This window comes from Myotis nattereri (genome assembly GCF_964212035.1).
Source record: "Myotis nattereri genome assembly, chromosome: 1".
In the NCBI taxonomy this organism is placed as follows: domain Eukaryota; kingdom Metazoa; phylum Chordata; class Mammalia; order Chiroptera; family Vespertilionidae; genus Myotis; species Myotis nattereri.
Genome location: NC_138075.1, coordinates 97,778,889 through 97,802,540, shown reverse-complemented (window position 1 = coordinate 97,802,540; position 23,652 = coordinate 97,778,889).

The following is a 23,652-nucleotide window of genomic DNA, read 5'->3' as shown; positions in this document are numbered from 1 at the left end:
ATCAGAAGAGGGTAAGTGCAGGCCTGAAACAGCCCTTTCTTTTTGTATTTCTACCTCTTCTTTCTTTGGTGTAGCTGAGCTCATCATACTAATCAGAGTCACTTCTATTCTTAAAATCAGTCACATGGAGCCAGGCACCATTAACCCTTGTTACTTCCTGCCCTCACAGATTCCCTGTTAACGCTTCACTTCAAATAGCAAGCAACCACTTCCCCATCCACGTCTTCTGATTTCTAAAAGCAAATTCCAGAGAACCTTAACAAGTTCAGAAAGACCTCCCCATGCCACTTCCACAAACATTTATTAAATTCTCACTATTTTTCAGGCACTCAGGACAGCTCTTTTCTCAAGAAAATCTAGTTTGGGAGATAAGCACATATGCAAATCATTTTATTGTAATTTCCAGTAGAATTGGGTTGACATATCAGGTTTTCATCATATGGGTGTCAGCATCCCCAGTGATTGTTTCAGTTTCTCCTGATTGGAAATACTATGCTCTATGTCTCTGTATAGCCAGCTGAAGAGTTTAAACTTCTTCTTGTAGGTAATAGGGAGGTAAATGACAGGTCAGATTTAGTCATGAATCTCTCTGGTGCAGAAATGGATGTATTTGAAGAGGACAACACTGGGTGCAGGAGATGTTGCAACAATTCAACACTGGGTGTACTTGAAGCCTGTTGCGCTAATTCTCATGGGGGATGATATGGTCTTAAGCCAGGACTGCCAGGAGCAGGAGCAGAATTGAAGTTGATTTAGGAAGTGAATCAAAGAACACAAAGTCTGGTTGGCAGTGTGGCAGCAAGACATGGGTGGAATGAAGAGTGAAAGGTGAAGCTGACCTGCAGCTGGTGGCACAACAAGGGAAGACGATGCCTCCACTGGAGACAGAACATACCGGGGGAGTATAAATCAGGGGAAGGTTTGACATGCTGAGTGTGACATGCTAATTGATACTGGAAGGAAAACATCACAGGCAGTTTGTACAGTTCAGGGTGTGAGATGTGGCAAAGAAGTATGGAATTACCCATCTTGTATGTGTGACTCCCAAATCTATAGTATTAGGTGAGCTCAGCCTGGGAAGGAATAGAATGAAGACAGGGCCAAGGACCAAACTTCTTTGGGGAACATCAGCATTTGCAGGGGTGGGGAGAAAGAGGAGCCCACAGAGGAAACTAAGAAGAACTGGAGTTCAGGAAGTGTGAGGAGCGGGGGAACTCAGGAAAGGATTTCGAGAAGCAGGGAGAGGTCAACAGTGTCAAACAATGTAGATATTCAGTAATGTGAATCATTATTATGAAGTTCCCTGATGGCCTTAGGAAAAGGGGTAGCCTTCTGGGGACCTGAGACAGTGAGTGGGAAGGAGTGGCTCACAGAGTGATCAAGAATTATCAAGAGGGAGACAGGAAGGGCAGAACTCTCTTTTCATAAAGTTTGACTGATAAGGAGAATACTGTAAAGAGAGGTTAGTGAAGTCTGTATAACTTATTACTTTTTTTGAGAATCAGGTGAGATCTATTTGAATATTTTATATGCCATGGGGAAATTGTGGGAAGTTGGAAAGAGGAAAAATGGGCAAAATAGAAAATATGGAAGAGAAGGTCAAATTGGAGGTTTGGTGATCAGGGTCCAGGAGGAGGCATGCCTCATTTTCTGGTACTGGAAGTAGGACAGGCCTGGTGTGGAGGTGGGTGAGTTTGTAGACAGAGGACCAGAAGCCGAGGGAGCTCACACCCAGAGGCCTGTTTACCCCCCCCCCCCAAACAGGAGGCCACGGCCTGGGTGAGAGTGGAGGAAACCAAGGGCTTAGTTCCACTACCCCATGGAAATGAATTTTAACTCCAGAAAACTTGAGGAGAATGGAGAAGATGCGGCGTAGTCTAGAAGAGAATGAGGAAACAGCTAAACAAGGATGAAGTGACGGAGTGAACCATCAGTGAGTGCAGGAAGACACAGGCCGGCATCTGTGGTCAGTCGACTGCCCAGAGGGAACATGGGTGCTGCCCCAGCTCCCATGTGGTGGCATGTGAGGAGAGAGGAGCACGAAAATTCAGAGCTCTTACAAATGTCTGTGTGTAAAGAAGAACAGGGGGACCAAAACAGGATGAAGAGTGGCTCTGCTACTAAGGAGCTTGCTTATAATATTTTAGGGTAAGAGTACAGATAATTAGGAAGAAAGTGTTGGTTTCTGTTATGTTTCGTTCTATTTGTGCTAGTCAGGCAGAGCTAAATTCATTTTCCTAAGATGTTGGAATTAGAGGGTGGAGCAGGATCTAAACTTTAAGTTGTCTACCCTCTTTTTAAAGACCCACAGGAAAGGACATTCCAAGCCCTCCTTTGTCATGCATTACAGTGTCTCCCAATCCGCAAGGAATTTTCTTCTGAATGTCAGACTTCAAAAGAACAATGTTGAAAAATTATATTATAGAGTTCAAAAAGAAAAAGAGAAAGAGAAGGATTCATTTCTTTTTTTGACTGCCTCAGAGTTCTCCCTGCCCTTCCAATTGGACATGCTATTCTCCGCTGCCCGAAGGCACGTCAGAAAACCATTAAGCAGTTTTGATGTGTTCAGTTCTATGTCTGTTGTGTTTTTCCCCAGATCCAGCTCCATTTTAGAGGCCAGTATGGTTAGACTTCTTTCCCTGTACACATGTCTTTGCACACAAACTCTTGTAAATATGTGGTGGAATATGTACATATTCCACATGCTAGTCAACTTTGTTTTTATGAAATTCTTTGAAACTTGAAGGACTAGTGTTAAAATCCAGTTTTCATAAACAAAGTCAGTGTTGCTATTGAGTCAAAATATATGAGTCAATTCTAGTGAACACATTGCTCTAGTAATTGTTGAATTTTGTGCTTTCTGTAGTGGTGGTAGTGGTTATTTCTACTTAAGTCTAAGAAAACTCTGAATTTCATTTATCTTCACAGCACTTCCAGCTCCTCTCCATAATATCATTCCGATCAAGTCAAGAGGGTATCTTTCAGACTTAGGGAAGTAATACTGAGATTTAAAGTAGAGGCTTTAAGGCCCAGTGGTTCTCAACCTGTGGGTCGCGACCCCTTTGGCAGTCGAACAACCCTTTCTCAGGGGTCGCCTAAGATCATCCTGTACATCAGATATTTACATTATGATTCATAAGAGAAGCAACATTACAGTTATGAAGCAACAACGAAAATAATTTTATGGTTGGGTCACAACATGAGGAACATGGAATTTAAAGGGCCAGAAGGTTGAGAACCACTGAGCACCAACTCTGAGTGTGAAACACTAGATACTCAAAAATGAATCATGCCACGTACCCTCCAGGAGCTTACATTTATAACGAGCTTCCTGATTTCTCAGTAGTTTTTAAATTTTTCAGTATCTCTCCAGAAGGGAAAATAATTTGTAGTGGTCTGCTTGGTGGCCAATGTAATTTTGTTTTATCTGTTTGTCTTCATACCTTCCACAGGTTTCTATGAGAGCAAAGTAAGTTCTTATGGGATTTTGAGATTTTAATTTTTTTAAATTTAGGCTAGCAAGACTATACATCTGATTATTAAAGTTTGAATTTGGGACCAAAATGTTAATTTTGAGGACAGCGCTAACATGACTCATTATTAGATTAAGCCAAATTTAATTACATCAGTCATCTCAACATAAAGAAGGAAAATTCATTTTCTTTAAAATGTGGCAATTTCTAGGAAACTAGCCCCGTAATCCTAAATTAAAAGCAGGTTTCCACAAGTTGGATTCATGCCTCCTGTAGCCTTTGGTATTGTATTTTTTTTCTGTTTAGTTAGTTAAATAATGGTAACAAAAGAAGATAGGATGGATGATGTTAAATAAAGAGAAATTTAAGAGCATAATTATGACATTAGGCTGGGCCAGAAGGTGAGGTTTGCAAGTAATAAGATATCTGCTTTTTAAACAAAGTGCTATGTTTCCATTTTGCATGACCCTTCTTGGATAATCTTTGTATTTTATCCCAATTCCATAGGCAAGAGAACATGAACTCTGAGGAGACTGTTAGGTGAGACATTTATAGTTTCTAAAATGTCTTGTGTAAAGTTGCTTAACTTCTTGTTTTAAATGAAGATGTTAAAATTTCAGTGAAATAGAATATTACTGTAGTGACTCAGGTGTGGGAGGTACAAAATGCTTGGAAGTTCATTTTCCAAGAGCCCAGTGCATGGATAATCCACCTGATTATTCAGTGAACACCCTGAATGGAAACGAAATCACAGAAGAAACCTTAAAGCAAATGAGCCCTGAGAGCTTTTTATTTTATTTGAAAGACATAAGTAATGGACCTCCTTTGGCAATGCTGGAAGGGCTGCTTCCAATGATGAGTGAAATGATTACTCCTGGAGAGCCATTTTATGGCCCAAACTTCAACATAAAAAGGGACCACTTTCCAGAATTTGGATGGAGAGAGAGAGAGAGAGAGAGAGAGAGAGAGAGATGGTGGGGAGAATTGATTCTATTCAAAATTTTCTAGTTGAGTGGTATTTTCTAGTCCATCTCTAAATGTCATTTCTCCTGACTCTTGACTAAACTGAAAAACTCGGGCTAAGAGATTTTGATTGATTTCATGCTGGTTTATTCTGTATTCTAAATCATTCAGTGGCACCTTGAAGTCTTAGCTCTCTTGGGTCAGTTAAGTACCCTTCATCACAAGGCTTCAGTCTGTAACAGTGAGTAACTCAACATCAGCTTCCTGTTAGGGGCCAATATTTACTTATTTATAATACTGTTAACTTCATTAGGTGCCAAAATTGGATTAAAGTCTTTATACAAATAGCATTTAATCTTTAAACATTAACCCCATGAAATATATACTTTATTATCCTCATGTTTCAAGATGAGGAAATGGGCTTAGAAAGGTTAAATCCTTTGTCAAAGTTTACAAAGCACGTAGTAGGAGGAGTTATGATTAAAATATGGGCAAGCTAATTCTAAAATCCCATGTCCTTAGCCACATGAATTTCTGCTTCTGAGGTATCCAGAATGTTTAATTTTAATTGCTGTCATTTATCATTCAGGAGAGGCCAGTGAGGTAGCTCAGAAAAAGTCACAGAAGGATGAGGCGGTGAAGCTGCCATGAGGCAATTCTGAAATGCAAACCTTTCCCCCTTATTCATGGTCTCACTTTCCTCAAAATGGAAAATTTTAGGAATGAACAATTCATAAGTTTTAAATTGTGCATCATCTGAGTATCATGATGAAACCTTACACCATACCACTCAGTATCACCAGGGATGTGAGTCAGCTCTTTGTCCAGCATCTCCACGCTGCCTATGCTCCCATAGTAGCTGTCCAGGTACCACAGTGCTAGTGTTCAAGTTACCCTTATTTTACTTAATGGCCCCAAAGCACAAGAGTAGTGATGTTGGCAATTTGAATATTCCAAAGAGAAGCTGAAAAGTGCTTCCTTTAAGTGAAAAGGTAAAAGTTCTCAACTTTATAAGAGAGAAAATATTATATGCTGAGGTTGCTAAGATCTACGGTAAGAACAAATCTTCTATCTGTGAAATGGTCTAACATAAACTTTATCAAGGGTATGTATACATGGGGAAAAACAGTACATATAGGATTCCAGTACTATCCTCAGTGTCAGGTACCCACTGGGGGCCTGGAACATATATCCCTGGAGGAAAAGGAGAGTTACTACATTTATTGGTTTGTCTCCTTGAACTATATTTTGCTGGACTGAACTTTAGGGTCTTGTATACAGTCTTGGTCTGACTATTGTGAAGCAAAGCTGATATCGCAAGTGATTATAAATCAGAGAATTATGCCTTTGCCTACATCTTCTTCTCTGCTCTTTTCAGAGAAAATCAAACCAGTTTTCACCATTTCCCCTGTTGCCTTCTCAGGGAGATGTTCCTCTACTGATGAATTTGTGGGTGACTCCCCCTGAAAGGAATGCCAGTTGGCCTAATACCCTCATGGCCAAACCCCACCCATCTTGCAAGGTCCTTTGCAGATGTTACCTCTTCCACAAAGAATAGTCTGATTTACAACTCTTTCCCTTTTAACCATTTAATACCTCAACCAGGTACACTAAGTTCTATCATTTCCAGACTTCCATAACATCTTACCTCTAACTTCCTTGAGGCTTTTCTCCATGTGGTCTTAGAGTTATCTGTATATGGTTTTCTTTCCTGTCCTTAGATGGTAAGTTTCTTGAAGACAGAAACTATGTCTCAGTCACCATGGAACCCCATACAGTACCTTGTCAATTTTCCCTCACTCTCATAGCAAGTACAGACAGTATTTGATGGGAGAAAGAATAAATGTACACAATGAAGGAAGAGTCATTCTCACTTTGATCTCACTCTCCCTGTCTTGGTGGCCATTTCCTCCTTGCCCTATTCTCCAGATCACTATGATGCCTAATTAGGTAAATTGGCTTCCTTGGGTTGTACATGTGTTATGATTCCATGGGAACAGAGACATGTATCCTTAATGAGACCTCCCTCAGCCAGCACCGCAAGGAACTCCTGCTCAGTAGTGAAAAGCGTATTTTTACTTAATTAGCTTTAATCTTTAGACATAAAATATTATCTGAGTTTCCAAATTTTTCATTAACACCAAATGCCAGCCTTAATATTAACAGAATGATAGAAATATTTTATTTGGAGGACAATTTTTTTCTCTCAATTTGGAGCAAAAACTCTAATTTTACTTATTTTCTATGAAGAAATTTTTAATTTTTTTATTATGAGAAATCTTTTTCCTACAAAAAGTAAATTGGTTTTGATTTCTGGTCCCAAATGCCAAATATCCTTGCCCACCCCATCAATAAATTTCTTGCTGAAGCAGAAAATATTTAATTCAATTGAACTGGCTTGGTCTCACCATCAGGGTGTCAGAGCCAAATAGAATACTGCGCCTTGGGTGAACCTACAAACTTGAGTTGACTTGGAGTCGTTCTCCCACTGTACTGGCAGGAGATTTGCCACTCTTTGCCATGTGCTTCCCACTGGCATATGGCTAAGGAGTTTATGAGTGGCTGCTTACTATACACATAAAGAAATAAAAAAGGGCTAAAGGGAGAGAGGAGGGAGAGAGATCTCTCTGCACTTCAGGTGAAAACCAACATCTTAGCCACTGTGGCCATGCAGCATTTTCCAAAGGGTTGAGGTTTTGAACTCAGTATGTTGATGGATTTTAAAACCATCAACAATATCTTTCCAGTCTGCATAACCCCAACTGCTGTATCCGTTTTTAATTTCCTCCTACATTTTCTGAGCTATTGTATAGTGCAGTAAGGACAGCTGTCTTGCTTATTCCATTCTAGGGGCAGTTTTTCAGCCATGTAAATGTTCACTTAGTCATTTATTTAATCAGTAAATATTTACTGAGATCATAGACTGTGCCAAGTGTCCCAGGTGCTAGGGACAAGAGGAACTCGCTGTCATCAGGGTGATTTTATAGAAGGGGAGAAGACATAAACAAATAAACAATAAGTGACTATAAATCAACAAGGTAAATACTATTAAATTCTTCATAAGCTGCTGCCAGAAATGGATTTTAGAAGGATAAATACTAAAGCGGTAGGGTGAGGCTCTTTGAAATGGTCAGGTGAGGGGGATGGTGGCTTGGTTGAAGATGGAAACAAAGACAAAGGGAAAAAGATTATTTTTAAAAAATTCCCTGAGGACACCTTCACATGGAATCTAGAGATGTCAATTGATTAGAAAACATTTTCATGATGGATCTTCATCTCCAACACAATACTGAATCTGTCAACTGTTTTTCAAGGTTAGTAGGCTAAATCACTGACACACAAAAATTATCATTTTAATACTTTTGAGATATAATTTGTCACCCACCAATTCTATGTGGTCATGTAGATCACCTTGGAAAGCAAAATGCTTGAAAGACAGAGGGAGGAGAATTAGCTCTGAGTGAAAAAAGCCAATCTCAAATGGTGTGATTCTATTAATATAATTTTCTTAAAATGACATAATTATAGAAATAGGGAACAGACCAGTAGTTGCCAAGGATGAGGCAACCAGATGAAAGGGCGTGACTGTAAATGGGCAGGGAGTTTCTTTGACTTGATCTAAAGGTTCTATATCCTGATAGTAGTGGTTGTATAAATCTGTAGATATATATGTGATAAAATCTGATGTATGCACACAATCAGTGCATATAAAAATGGTGAAATTAAAACAAAGTTTTGATCATTGGTAATGAACTATGGTTATATAAGATGTATCACTGGGAGAAGCTAAGTGAAATGTACATGGGCATTCTGACCTAATTTTGCAAATTTAGATGAGTCTAAAATTATTTCAGAAAAAAATTTTAGAATATAAAACTTAAAATTAATAAATAATGCATCCAATGTCTACAAAGTGCAGTTTTATATAATCTTTAATAATTGTTAAGTTTTAATACAGATTAAAGGTTTGTTATTTTAAAATAGTTAAGGATTTAGATTTTCTGACATTATAAGAATTCCTGGATATGCTTGTCAGTGGCTGGAAAATAAGAGCCAACTGTATCCAAATGGCTTCAAAAGCAAAATATAACATTCTGTCTTTTTGAACAACAAATAACAGCTCATTTAATCTACAATAATCAAATTCATGGAGACAAAAAAGCGATTACTGGTCAAAAGGCTGGGAGCAGGGAAAATGGGGAGTTATTTCTTAATAAATACAGAGTTTCTGTTTGGGGTGATGAAAAGTTTTAGAAATAGTGGTGATGGTTACCCAACATTTGAATGTAACAAATACCACTGAATTATACACTTAAAAATGGTTAAAATGACAATTGTTATTTTGTATATATTTTGTATAATGCAAAAAAATGCACTCCAGTTAATTAAAAACAGGAAATTTACTTTGAACTATAGGTGCATTTTAATACATTTTATATAGAATGCAGTAAAGTCTAAAAATTAGGATAACAACCTACACTGGTAAGAAAATAACCTTGAATAAAAATGATATTTAAATATCTGGAAATGGATGGTATTTCCTAGGGAGAGAAGGCAGGGAGAGGAAAGCGAGGCAGATTGAATCCTTAGTAGATCCATGTTTAGAATTTGATGAAGAGAAGCTGGTTTAGGAGGATGGAAAGGAGCGTTCAGTGAGACAGACCAAGACATCCCGGAAGCTCAGAGCAGGTGGCTTTGGTTCGAAGGCCTGGAATGAGGCAGAGAGGTGGTAAGCCATAGGAGAGGGAGCAAAAACATCCTGGGTGATAGTGCTCAGGGCAGTCTCCTACTCCCTATGCCACTGTGGTGGGGCAAACACAGATGCCAGTGGACTGTAGAGCACACATAATCCAGGCAGGGAGATCATCTACTGTGGGCAAACTTTTATAAGTGAAGAGAGAAATATGGGGTGAAGGGGGTTTGTTCTAAGCTGAGAGATGTGTGTGTTTATATCTTAGTGGGGATTATCCCATAGAGGAAGGGATAAAGATAATGATAAACTATAGCACTTAGTTCTAATGCTTGAGGGCTCTCATGGTCACCTCCGTCACCTGGCATCTCCTTCTGGGAACTGCACATTAGAAACATCCTGGGCTTCAGTTCCTGTTGAAACTTGCAACCCCTTATTCCCTTCTAGTCCCAGGGCCTCCAATTCCTCCAGGAGAGTCAACATTCTTTTCTCCTCAAAGCCACAGCCTCCATCCTCTTCCAAGCTCTGCCTACACTCTTGGGAGATGAAGTGAAATTCCCTTTCCTTCTGGAGCAAATAGCATACAGATGGCAATGGAAAACACAGTTCATCAGTTTGTTCTCTCCCATTAATATTTTAAAAACTGCCATTCCATTTTTGTGTAACTTACCTCATTACTTAATATGTTATTAACATTTTCCTATGTCACTTAATTTCTTTTATTAAATATTCATTAATGGTTACATAGTATTTCATGTTTTAGAATGCTATAATTTGTTGTACTTGACATATTGTTGGATATTTGTGTCAGATAAATTAAAATTTTCCACTATGATAAATGATATTACAATGTTCATTAATCTGACCATTCCCTTAGGACAATTTCCTAGGAGTAGAGTTTTGGGGTTAAAGGATAAAAACATTTTAAATACTCAAGTAAACCCTGTGAAGAGAATATAAATTGCATGATGGTTAATTGACTTGGCTACTTCTGCTCTATCCATCCTGCTATTAGAATGATTTTGCCTTCCCTCAGTCTCCAGCCTGGACTCTGTGATTAGGAAGAATAAAATAGTATTTGTGAAGTTAAATGCCTGTGGCTCTGAGTCTCTAGCCAGACTTGAACTTGGTTAAGACTATGGCCATTTTCCCCCCAAAGAAAAGGAAAGTAAGATTATGAGACTTCTTCATAAAATCAATTTTTCTTGCTAAACAGTGGGATGAGGTAAGTGGATACAAAACAGAAACATATGGATAATATTTTCCTGGAAATACTCAGGGGCATATAAAATGAAAGGAAATGTATTTGGAAAAAGCATCTCGAGGTCCTATGTCTTGGTGGTAAAAATGAATTGAGATAGTCCTGGAAAATTTCTGGAGATGTACAGTGTTCATCAACACATTCCAAATGATAAACAAAGAAACACCTTTAGGTCTGCAATTACAAGTAAGGGAATGATGATAGTAGGCGGACATGTCTACAGAATCTCCCCTGTGGCTTATGCTGGACCATGAAAGACCTGTCCAACTAGGCAGGTTAGCAAAGACCCACTCACTGTAGGAGAGCTGGAACAGATCTCATAGGAAGGGGAGGGGAGACCTGAGCATGGAGGAGAGAAAACAATGGCGCAGAGCACTGTATTCCTTTAGATGCCAAGCATTTTCCCTTCCCCAATCTGTAATTGGCCAGCATGGGGAGATCTGGTAGAAATTCTGTATCTTGTGAACAAGCTTTATAAAATCTGTCTATAAGAAAAACAAGTTGAATTTATTTGTTCCTTTTCTCATTAGTTTTTCTTTTGCCCTTGTCCCACCCCCGGAAATATCATGTACTTGAAAATGATGGGTGCACTTCTCCAATTATTTCCATTGTAAGAGTGGCACTTAAGATTTTGGTTGAAAGAAAAAAATAGAAAATGCAAATCTTCAAATTAACTCAGAGTTGTAATTCCACAAAATTAGATTAATCTCGGAGGACCAGTAAGCAATTTCCTGATGAGGTTGAAGACTTGGTATCCAATCATCAGTCGAGTTCCTTTCAGAGTTTTTCTCTTAACCAACTGGCTGTCTTCTCTGTAATCCTAAAAATTCAGTCTAGATTTAGGAAGGTTTCAGAAGAAAATTTTCAGTCGGGTGTCATTTTATGCTTCCCTTAGTTCTAAAACTGAACAATTCTTTTCATTTGATTTAATTCAACATTTTAAATGTGCCAATCACTAGCTCTGGTGTTGTCCATACACATATAGTAAAAAGGGAACAAAAAAGTTTATTCAAGCAAAAACTGATGGCAATAGGTTCTGCCTTCTGTAAATAATGTAATTAAAATCTGGGGAAGATGGTTCCTGGAATTAGTAAAACACCTTCATGAGGTTTGATGGGCCCCCTTGGGTAAGAAAGGTAAGCTCTCACCCTTGCCCTAGCTCACTCACTGTGGGTCTGAACTGCTCTCACAGAAATACTCAGTAAGACTCAAGACTGAATGTACACAAGAAGAGCCTCAAGCACCAAAAGCTATAGCCATCATTTTCAGAATGATGAGAAATTGATAAATATATACAACATAGATTCATATATAGATATACATGTACATGTTATGCATGACATATATTGTACCCAAATACACATCTAAATTTAATGACGAACAAATGTGCATAAAGTTTATGAATACATACAGTTTTCACTGTGTATTCCTTTGTTTTATTTGTACTTTTTTATTCCCTAGGAACAATGGTCAAAATGGTGCACAAGCAAGTTAGAAAAATTTGCCATTAACATGAGCTATAAGCTATAAATTCTCAATATACCCTTTGGAAAGAGAGCAAAGAAGTGGGATAGATTTTAAAGTAATTAGTTCAAACGTACTACTCAAAGGTAACCCTCAGTAATTAGTGCAGGCAAAGAAATAGTCTGACAAATAACCTTATTCACTTAAAGATTGTTTGTTAAACACTCTGTGCTCAGCGTTCTGCTAGTAGTAGTTTTCAAAGGTGAATAAGACATAGTAACTGCACTCAAAGTTCTCACAGTTGAGTTGAGGAAACACCAGGTGGTGAGGGACAAGGTAGAAAAGTGTGTGAAGAATTATGATAATACTGAGAGGGAGACTCTAACCCTGGCCCACTTGGGAAGAGGACAAAGGACAGAGATGATGTACTTTCAAAAGACTTCTAGAGAGGTGATGCCTGAAATGAGTCTTAAAGAATCAGGTTGTGGAATGAGGTGAGCATTCGGGGCAAAGAGAAAAGAACACGCATACAACACACACTCCCTTGTGTTTATAGAAACTCACAAGAAGTTCTAGTTGTAATTTTTCTAAGTTGAGGAATTTTTAAGATAAGACTAAACAGCAACAGTTAATTTCTATGTAACCGTAGGATAAAAGGGAAAAGTCAGGTGGAGAACAAACCAATACAAGTACTATCTTCTTTCACTGTTTTGAACAATTTTCAATGGAAAATGTCTACCTCGGAAACCCTTGCTCTTTTGGTTGCATTATGAGGGATTGTTATCAAATTCAATATCCTTTGGAGGCAGTCTAAGAATAGATTAAATTTACCCCGAATTCCTCTCTGTCACAAATATATCTCCACTAACGAGGAAATATTTCATGCAATTAAGCAGAACCAGTTGGGAGAAAAATATCTACTTAACACTCTTTGGCTGCTCCCATACTCCCCATAGACCAAACTGAAGAAGACAGTAAACACAATCTATATTACCTCATTTTTGTTCATTCCACTTTGAGGTGGAATTGTACAGTATCCAAACATCCAATCAAGAGAATGGGGGAAATTGTCATTCCCATAAGAATTCTAAGAAGAATCTCAGACCCTGAAATCTCAAGTGGGACTTTAGCTACCTCAGATTATTGTCAAGCTAACAATAGCAGCATTAATACCAAAATAGTAATGACAATTGACATTTATTAAACACTTCTAGTGCTAAGCAGTTTACATGGATTATTTAATCTTAACTAAAATTCCATGAGGATTATCTAATCTTAACTAAAATTTCAGAAAGGTTAAATAAGTCCAAGGTCACATAACTAATAATGGTAAAGCCAGATTCATTTGGCCATGCCCTTTCATTGTTCAGTGGCATAAAGAAATTCAGATGATATGCTATGGAAGGAGCTCAAAACTTGGAATCAGAAAATCTTGATTTGAACCTAGTGGTGCCACTTACCAGAAGGTGATCTTTAGTGTACTGATTTTCTCTCTCATTTGCTTGCTTTGCAAAAGGAGGTAATCACATATGACTGATGTGCCTCTTTGGCTAGTTGGAGGTTTAAAAAGTGACAATGACATGATGTATCACATATTTTGTAAACCAAAATCCATGAAACAATTGTAAAGTCCTATTATTTATAAAGTGAAGTTTGCTTTACTGATGCATAGTCATAGGAAAAAATATATAATAAAATATTTGGCATAGCTAAGATCTGGAAACAGCCTAAGTTCCCATCAGTAGATGAATGGATTAGAAAACTGTGGTACATCTACACAATGGAATACTATGCTGCTGTAAAAAAGAAGGAACTCTTACCATTTGCAACGGCGTGTATGGAACTGGAGAGCATTATGATAAGTGAAATAAGCCAGTAAATGAAGGAAAAATACCACATGATCTCACTCATTAATGGATAATAAAGACCATTATAAACTTATGAACAAAAATAGACACAGAGGCAGAGCTGCCTCAAACAGACTGTCAAACTGCAGCGGGAAGGCCGGGGAGGGTAGGGGGCAGAAGTGGGGGGTAAGAGATCAACTGAAGGACTTATATGCATGCATATAAGCATAACCAATGGACATAAGACACTGGGGGGTAGGGGAGGCCAGGGGATTGTCAAGGGTGGGGGAAAAAAGGAGACATATGTAATACGCTTTGTAATACTTTAAGCAATAAAACAAATAAAAAAAAAATTTTAAAAAAAGATTTGGCAAATGAGTTGTATTCCAGCAGCCCTTGGCAATCTTATACACTTCCTAAGACAAGCAGTGAGGATGTCTTTAGTCTCCAAAATTTGTGAAAAAGCAATCCCAGGTGTGCAATTTCTTTAGCTGGTTTGCTATTCTCTAGATTTTTTGTTACACAGGTAATAAAATAAAATCACTTCCAATAAGTTTTAGAAAAATTACATTCATAAAATAGTAATTTTTATAATCTGACATTATGAATAATTATACTAAAATATAAATATATATTAGATACTTGTTACCACAGGAAAGAACAAGAGCTATTTTTCAATTCTGAAATTATATTTGACTTCACCCTGGATGACTTAGCTGATTTTCAGCATACATAGTGAAATGTGTAGATTTTGCTTATGACATGTCTGGTCTTGACATAATACACTTTTTACTGGGGGGAGGGATGGGTTGTCTAAACAAATCAAATGATACTTGTTTTTAAAAAGTTTGAACAATTATAATTTCTCTGGCAAAAAAACAAGTACAGTACTTGTAAGGCTAAAGCCCTTTCATTCAGCAAAAATACTTGTTCATATGCCAAAAGATTCTGGTCATGCTGGGTGCTATTAGCATTACAACAAAAATATCAGTGCAGCCCTAGCCAGTGGTTCAGTGGTTAGAGCATCAGCCCATGCATTGAAGGGTCACAGGTTCGATTCCAGATTAAGAGTACATACCTGAGTCAAAAATTCAATTCCCAGCCCCTGTCAGGGTGTGTGAAGGAGGCAACCAATCAATGTGTCTCTCTTACATTGTCTTTCCCCCTCTCTCTCTTTCTCTCTCTAAAAATCAGTGCAAAAAAATATCCTTGGATGAGGATTCAGATTTGAGCTGAAATACAAGTCAAAAAGTAAAAATATTCTACTAAAGACAATATTTGAGACTTTTCTTTTTGTTCTTTCCAGTTAAATTATGGAATTGTGAGAACATCTTAAAATTTTATTAATGATGTTGGTTATGAAAACAAACAGAGTTTACATAGGACTAGAAACAGTTAAAATATTTTAAAATATTTTATTTAACTTCTCAATAACCCTATATGAGCTATCAATTAGCATTACTATATAACAAACTACCTCAAAACCTAATGATATAAAACAATAATAATCTCTTTTTTTTTAAACTCGCAATTCTGCTTCTCAAAAATTTGAGCTGGGCTCAGCTGGGTGCTTCTTCTGGTCTTGATTGGGTTCCTCCTTGCATATGTGGCCAAATACTCTTTGAATAGAGATGACTGGTCTAGGATAGCCTCAAATGAGATGACTTGTCTCTGCTCTAAGTGATTTCTCATTCCTGAGCAAAGTAGCCTGGTTTGTGCACATGGTGGCTGAGCAGGTTCTAAGGGAGAGTGGAAGCAGCTAAGGATTCTCAAGCTTGGAACTAGCACCTTGTCACTCCTGTCACATTTTATTGTCTAAAGCAAGTCACAAGGTTCAGATCAGTGGGAAATAGACTTCACTACTTGATGGAAGGGGACACAAAGTCATATTACAAAGGGTCTAGATACCAGGAGTGAGGCATTGTGGATATTTTTGTAAGTACTCTTGTCATTTCTATTTTACCATGAGGAAACTTGAGCTTGAAGAGGTTCTAAAACCTGTTGAGGGTCACACAGCATCCTGATTTTTATTTCTCTCTTTGATCACGGTTAGTTCCCTGCCACTTTTAGAGAAGGATAGGAATTGAATTATATTCTATTCTAAGTTATTCAGGATATATAGCTGAGTGATATTGAATTCTGAGTGGCAAAGAGTTTAAACAAGATCTTTTAAAATGTATTCACAAATGCTAATTCAAATTTTAACCCCAACCATGAAGAATATACTAGCACACTAGTACAAAGAAAAATAGTACTCAAAAAAAACCCCAGTAATTTATCACACTTGGAAAGAAAAGAGTAAAGTTGATTTTCCTTTAAGTTTTTAGAAAAAATAAGAAAATTCTGCTTTCTGCCTTTCTTCATATCTTATAAGAAAATCTCATGACTCATGTGAGGTAGAAAACAGGGTTCTCCTCTTCTAGATCTTAACAGTTGGTAACTCCATGGGAGAGATGTCAAAAGACCCTGTACTGCAGGCAAAGAACAGAGTCGATGCAAGGGGACTTAAGCTACAAGCACCTTGCTTACATGCTCTGTCTATCTGCAGGTTGGATATAGCCAACCAGCTGGCCATTATTTGAACGAAGGAATTCATGGTTAGCTTAGGCACTTTTTGACCCTGAAGCCTGGAAGTACAGAATGAAGAGGTCCAGTCATTAATAGAAAGTCCTCTGCAGATTATTTACTATGAGACTTAAAACATCTATACAATTCAATACTGTATTTGACTTAATTGGAGGGAATCAGAGAAGCAAATACCCAAAATGTTTAATTGGTTATTTTGGGTAATGTTATAGGTGATTTCTATATTCTTCATCATATTATTGTTAATTGAACTAAAATTTCTACTATAAAGGTGTTACCTTTATCATCAGAAAAAAATATTTAAAAATTCTGTTAGTAATTGAGTCAGAAAAAGAAAGATGGAATTTGAAGCCTCCACTAAATATTATCATCTCTAATTCATATGCTAAGAATAACATATTTTCTCCTAAAATTGTCCTTGAATTACGTATAAAATGTACCAGCATATGAACCCCTCATGTCTTCTCAGCCAGTCAGCAGCTCTTCACCTGCAGCCAAGCTCCAGATTGTATAACTAGTGCCCTGGCTCTCGACACAGCCTGGGGCCAGCCTGCAGCTGCTGGAACAATTCTGAGGCTAAAGAGAGAAGCTTGCATTTTTTAAAGAGAAAACTAGATTGGTAATAGTCTATACCATATAACCTAGGTGTGTAGTAGGCTATAACATCTAGGTTTGTTTAAGTGCACTCTATCATGTTCCAAAAACAATGATATAACCCAATGACATATTTCTCACAATGTATCCCTGTTGTTAAGTAACACATGATGGTACTTGTCTTTCACCCCAGCCTAGGTTGGGTGCCCCTTCTTAATTCTATAATATCCTGCATTCTATTGGCGCTATACTTACCACCCATTCTGGAATGTCCTCCTTATGCATTTCTCTTCTCCACTAGATGCGACTTATTCAAGGGCAAGAGCTAAGCATTGTTTATATTTGGATGCCCAACACCAGGACAATGTCCATTATATAGTAAGTGCTTATTCAATGGTTGTTGAATGAAGAAGTGGATGAATAGTATGATTTCTTGAATTTCCGGTGGAGTTGGGCCATCCCTAGAGGCAGGACAAAAAGAGTAAGGAAAAGTGGCTTGCCCTCTTGCCACCTGGAGTTATCACAGTTGTCCTGAAGGTTGGGGCAAGGGACTGCTTGTGAGGCTGTTCTCATAGCTCCCGGGAGGCAAGCACAGATTTTGACCCTCTCTGGCTACTGGTATTATTAAGTGCTAGGAGCACACAAGTTCATGGCACAAAACCGTAAAAGGCTCAAGACACCATCAGGCTTCTTAAACATCAAAAAGCTCTTACAAAATAGTATTTTGGTGAATGCAGGGTAAATTAGTAGAAAACACATGGGTTTGTAGTCCTAGGCCAAGTGGTGGGAGTTTTCTCAAAGTGACTGGCATGTTATATGCAGACACACCAGGCCTTTCTTTCATACCACTAGGTGAGATTTTCAGTGATCGCTGCTCTCAAGCTTTGCACCAAATACAGGTGATAGGATCAGGTTTTCTGAGAAATTTCATTTAACTCGAGGTTTCACCAGTGGCTCCCCAGAAGGCTCTATTCTCCATGGGATCAGACAGAGCTTTCATTGAGGACCAGATGGAGAAGATTTTTCAGGCTCTGCCAGGGGAGAGGTTCAATAAGCTAAAGTGAATTTATATATGTAACTAGAAGAGTGTAGAAATCAACTAGAAGGAGCTGATCTTGCAGAGGTGTGACTGCAACAGGCTCTCTAAGACAATGTCAAGGTCTCCTGTATCTGGCCCACCACATTCATCATGACTTCCTCACTTTCTGCTTCTGATCCACTCCCACTGGGCCATGTGCTCCCTGAGATCAGAGATACTCTTGAGATCCAAATGGAGAGAACCACATCTTAACATTACAAGAGAGTCCCCTTTTCCAACCTTCCAGGCGGGAGGTCACCTAGTTTTTTCTTGAAATCACTCATTGATGAGAAGGTCACTCCCTTCCAAGGCAGTTTATTCCTTTTTTGAATAATTTTAATTATTAGAAATATATGCTCTCGCTGAGTAGCTCAGTTGGTTGGAGCATCATCCCATGTACCAAAGGTTGCAGGTTCAATTCCAGGTCAGGGAACATACCTAAGTTGCGAGTTTGATCTAGGATCAGGATACCTACGGGAGGCAACTGATTGATGTTTCTCTCTCACATGGATGTTTCACTCTCTCTTTTCCTCTCTCTCTCAAATCAGTAAAAACATATTCTTGGATGAAGATAAAAAAATTAAGCCAACTACTACTCTAATAAAAATATGTGTGTTTCTAAAACACTTCATATTGTTATTGTTAAATCACATTTTATACGGATCATTTCAATGAGAAAAAGTTGTTGTCGGTGGGAGGAGTGGTTAAGAGCTAGAATTTTAGGCTGCCAGCTAAATGTATTTATTTTCAGCAGGAATTTCAACAACAAAGATATCTTTGTAAGCTTTTTGTTTTTGTAACTTAAAAGTAATAAACCGGTTTATAAAAAATGGAGTGTGTGTGTTGGGGGGGGGGGGACACTAAACATTTAGCAAACCCTGAGTAGCTATAAGTTCAGATAAAAATAAACAAGTTTCAAGGTCAGAAAAGTAAATTGCAGCAGAGTTGACAATCACCAATGGAAAAGAAAGGAAACAATGCCCTCTGAGCAGGTGCCGTGTGCCCCGACTGCCTGCTAGGTGTGGAGCTACTTCCCAAGCAGGACACAGTGCTAGCTGAAAGCATATTTGCAAAGTCACAGGACGCAAAAATACTCCATAATGAACTGACTAGTAGAAACAAAATTTTGTTCTTAAGCTGTGATTTGTCCTCAAGAAATACAGACTTCATCATATTCCCGCTTCTAAACCTTTTCTGCCATGAAGCTTAATTTCTTCAAAGGATGCCCACTGTGCCATTGAGTAAAGGGCAGCAGCTTTTAGATGCACGGGCAGAGCTTACCACGCCTCCCCTGTTTTTTCCTGACCCACCTCATCTTTAAGCACAGCCCCTTTCCCTGTGCATAATACTTTCTATACTACATGTCAATAACTGGAAAACCATGCACAACTGAATTTTTGTGTGAGGTTAAGTAGTGAAATAATTGGAAGCTATTTCTGCGTATAAATGGGTTCAATGTACAATTTACCAAGGTGAGTTTTAGGCTCTAACTGCAAATAGAAACAAGAATTGCTTTCATGTGTTCCAGTGAGGGCAGCTCAGAGCCACGAGGAGCATGTATGGTTCAGACCGCCCTGTCCCATGGGAACTAGAAAGCAGTCGAGGTGCTTCTCTATCTCCATACCTGGGAAAGGAGGGTTCTATTCTTTGAAACCACCTGATTCTGTATTTTAGTGATCAGGGGCATGGAAGGTCAGCTCTAACTTGAGGAAACGATACCAGAACATGAAATGCAGCAAACAGCACCCCCCGCCCTCATTTTGCTGGAGAGAGTTCTGCCCGCATCCTGCATCTGGACTCACTAGAACCACGCAGAGGCTGCTGCTTTCCCTCTGGAGTGATCATTTCATGCCTAAAAAGCGCTAACGATGGAAATGCTCTCAAATTAAGGGTAGCTTTAATCCTTCTAGACATTCCAATACACTTTCCCCAGGCCACTTCTCTTCCTCCCTCCCAGCAGCAAAAGCATGGCACTTTCCTGTGTTTGGATGTTAAAAAGACACCCCCACCCCCCACAACTCCGCCCCACCCCTGTGTGCAGACACACACACACACACACACACACACACACACACACACATTCCTCTCATGAGACAAAAAGCAGTGATGGGAGGGAGGATTCATTTCAAAGAAAGAGTGAAACATGGAGCCCTTAACTGGTGTCACTTTATCTGTGATGGCATAAAGCAGGCTCTTTTCTGTTTACCGGACACTGATCAGAGATAGGATGACCGCCAAGGAATAGAAAACCGGACTCGTGAGAACCAAGCAAGGGGGCTTCTCTCCCAGACTCATGTTATGATGCTTCCCTCATATTAGTCGCGGGAGTGATGAAAGCTGCCTCCTGCTTCAAAGGAAGACTTGGCAGATGGCGCGGGGAACAGCAAGGAGGGAAGAGGTGGGTGTCCTCCCAGTCAGAGCTCTCTCCCTGTGACTCCAGCAGCCTGTGGTGCTGGGAGTAGGGGGACTCATCTATGGCGGACACAGGATCAGGAGACATGGGCCCTCATCTTTTCTTTGTCACCAATCATGGTTGAACTTTGGTAGGTTGTTGTCTCTCTAAGCCTCTGCTCCTTCATCGAGAATATCAGGGCATTGGCTTGGAACCCTCCATGGTCTGGAGTGACAGCTCCAGCTCTGCAGTGCCATTCCTTCATTCATTCATGAATTCATTTCTTTATCCAATAGTCACTGGGCTTGGGGCCTGTTAACTGTAGAGATTGAGCTAGATTTTATTCTGTGTTCCATCATTCAGGTTACTCTTCCCTAGGTATTGAATGAGTACTAAATACAAATTCCTGAGCAGAGAGCTCTGGATGCTGAATTTTGAAACTATTTTCACCTTTTCGGGTCAAACCATTTGTTAAAATGAAAATTATTTATGGGGAGGAGGTGACACACAGAGAATTGCCTTCTACCTCAGTGGGAATTAATTTATAATGATAGTTCCAATGATAATTCAAACACTTGTGGGTAAATCTAACAGGTTGGGGAGGAGAGTGGGAGACCAGAGCAGTGCAGACTCAGGCAGGACCCAGGCTGCACATGATTCCTGGGTGCCAGGAAGGAGAGTCCTGGAGGCCAGCCATTGGTCGGCAGAGCCTGGGCTCTGGGCAAAGTTGAAGGCAGCAAAGCTCTAAGAGGGTCTGCGTACGGCCAAGTGCTCTAACAGGTTACAGCCAAGGCTCCTTTTCTGTACTTACTTCTGAATATGAGAGGATAATGTCATCTTCAAAGACCCAAGGGCCTCATTTCCAGACTGGAAAAATCTCCCTTATTATCTTCTTAAATTATTTTCTGTTGGTTCCTCTCATGTCAAACCAGCTCCGGCTGATCCTGTTCCCCTCAGGAATAAAAACCCAAGCACCGAAAGAACTTGGCACAAAGTGATATGTGTTTCAGTTCAGCACAGAAAACAGGCACTTTCCCTCACAATACTGAGAGGAAGTGGGGGTGGCAGGCTTGCTTGGGGCTCTGTCTCACCTCACAGAAGGTCTATTTCTTTGCCTTTTGGGGATGGGCCACAAGGAGAAGCATTGCACTCTTTCAGCAACAACGGAGCCTAATTCTCTATGTTCTGAGACAGCGCACGCATGGGACCTCCTTGGGTACGTTGGTGTCCATTCAGCCCTTTAGTGTTCAAACAACATCTAATATTTCCATAAACCTCCTACTTCTGCACTTTCATATACATGGCCTCATGCACAGAGAGCGGACAGGGATCAGGGACTCCATTTTACAGGTGAGAAGCTAAGACTTGGAAAAGTAACGCAATGATAGTGTCACCTGGCTAGAAATGACAAAACAGCCAGTGGAAGTCCAGAATGGCTGTTTCTTCAGAGATTTCCTCACTGTGCCCTCTGCTCATCCTTATCCAGGGTTCCTCCCAGCAAGGGTGGCCTCCCCGTACATGAAATTTCTCAGACACCAGGCGGGACCCTCCAGCAGAAAGCATCTTCTCACTGGAGCCCACAATTCTGCTCTCCCCATGCCCTTGGTTGTCTTTGGAAAGCTTGCAGCTCTCCTGAAAAGGGAGAAGCAGAGAGATACTTATATGGCAGGGAGGGAGAACATCAAAGCGTTGGCTCACATGGGAGAGCAGGGCAAAGTCAGGGAAAGGTTAGGAACTGGGTATCTGGAAAGACCCCCAAACAGCCCCACATCTAGTAAGAGCTGGACTTGCAACCTGCCCCCTAAACTCACTCTTACCTTTCTCTTTTTCATAATGCTCAGTGCCATGAAGTCAGCATGATAGGTCCTCAGAACATGTGCATTCGCTAGCAAGGTCGGAGGCTGCCCCCAGGGAAGACCCAGAACACAGTCTGAACCCATTGGCACTAGAATGCCAACACCCGAGGTGTCCCCCTGTATGGATGCTGCAGACCAAACTTGCTCTGCAAACTTGGCAAGCAGGGTGGGTCTGCAGAGCTAGCTTCTTCCCAAACCCCTATTCAGGCAGCAGTGAATCTCTGTGACTGCTCTTCTTTCTGGAGCTTGCTTTGATGTCCATGTCCCCTCTGCAGAACACAGTGTTTGAGGCATGCGGTGCCCTTGGCTTTGTGCATAGCTATGAATGACCTATGCCTCGTTGTACAAAAGGAAAATGGGCCTTTGTCTCTGTTCCTTTCTCTGCTGCCACTGAGCTGCTTAACCCAGCCTTTCAAGAGCATTTGGGAGCTGGTGCTGACTGGCCTTTTCCCTCCACAATTCACCCTAGTGAGCAAACATTCTGTTTGCAGAACACCAAGAGCTCAGCAGACAAAACCAGGAGAAAGGAGCCTGGTCAGTGGTAGTGATGTGGGGGATGGGAGGGTGGTCCTCAGCTTGTCCAGTGTTTTTATTTTGGTTTTCTTAGGCTTAAAGAAGCCCAAGAGTTTGTTTTTACAAGCTTCTCCACCATCATTTGCATGCTAGGGCTCTTTGAAATATGTTTCTGTGATAAAATCTAAAAAGCTAAACTATAATCAAAGCTAGAAATCTGCAAATAATCTGTAACGTAAAACCAGACACAACCACAGTGTTTACAGGCTTCTTTCCCAAGTCAGAGTGCAGCAGTGGCTTTTTGCCAGACTGTAGGAGAAATGTCCCATTTGCTGAGCTTTTTCCCACAGTATGTTGCTGCAAATCAGATATTGTACATTATGGTATATGTGCACCTGTATGTTTATTCTGTATTTTGTCTTTCAAAAATATATTCTTAGATTTCAAAGCAGTAGAAATATTTCTAATACTTTATATCTTATCTTCCTTTTAGCCATACTGACTGTTGGTTATTTTTCTAGGTTTGTTTGTTGTGCTTTCTTTCCAAGCAAGCAAGACAGGATCTTAACACAGGTGCATTTGAAACAGTAAAAGAAATTTGTCACACTTCAGCAGTTGCTTGTCTGAACTAATTAGAACAAAGCAGATCCACTGAAGATCCCAAGCAGCCAGTAGGTGTAAAAATCAGCAATTACCCGAGGCTTGGGAGTGTGGCTGGTTCTGAGGCTCTCTTTCAAATGAAATACAGAAGGCACTCCAGCAGAACAGACGGGGGCCCAGGAGCTGTCCTGCTCTGCCAAGGGAACCCCTTTTGCCCGCCCTTGCTGCTTCTTCCTGCTGGGCAAAAGAGCTGTTCAGCTGCTTCTCAGCCCCAGCCTAGGCAAGTCTTCATTTCTCCAGCCTCCCAGGTCTCAGGGGCTTGGTAAGGGCTCCTG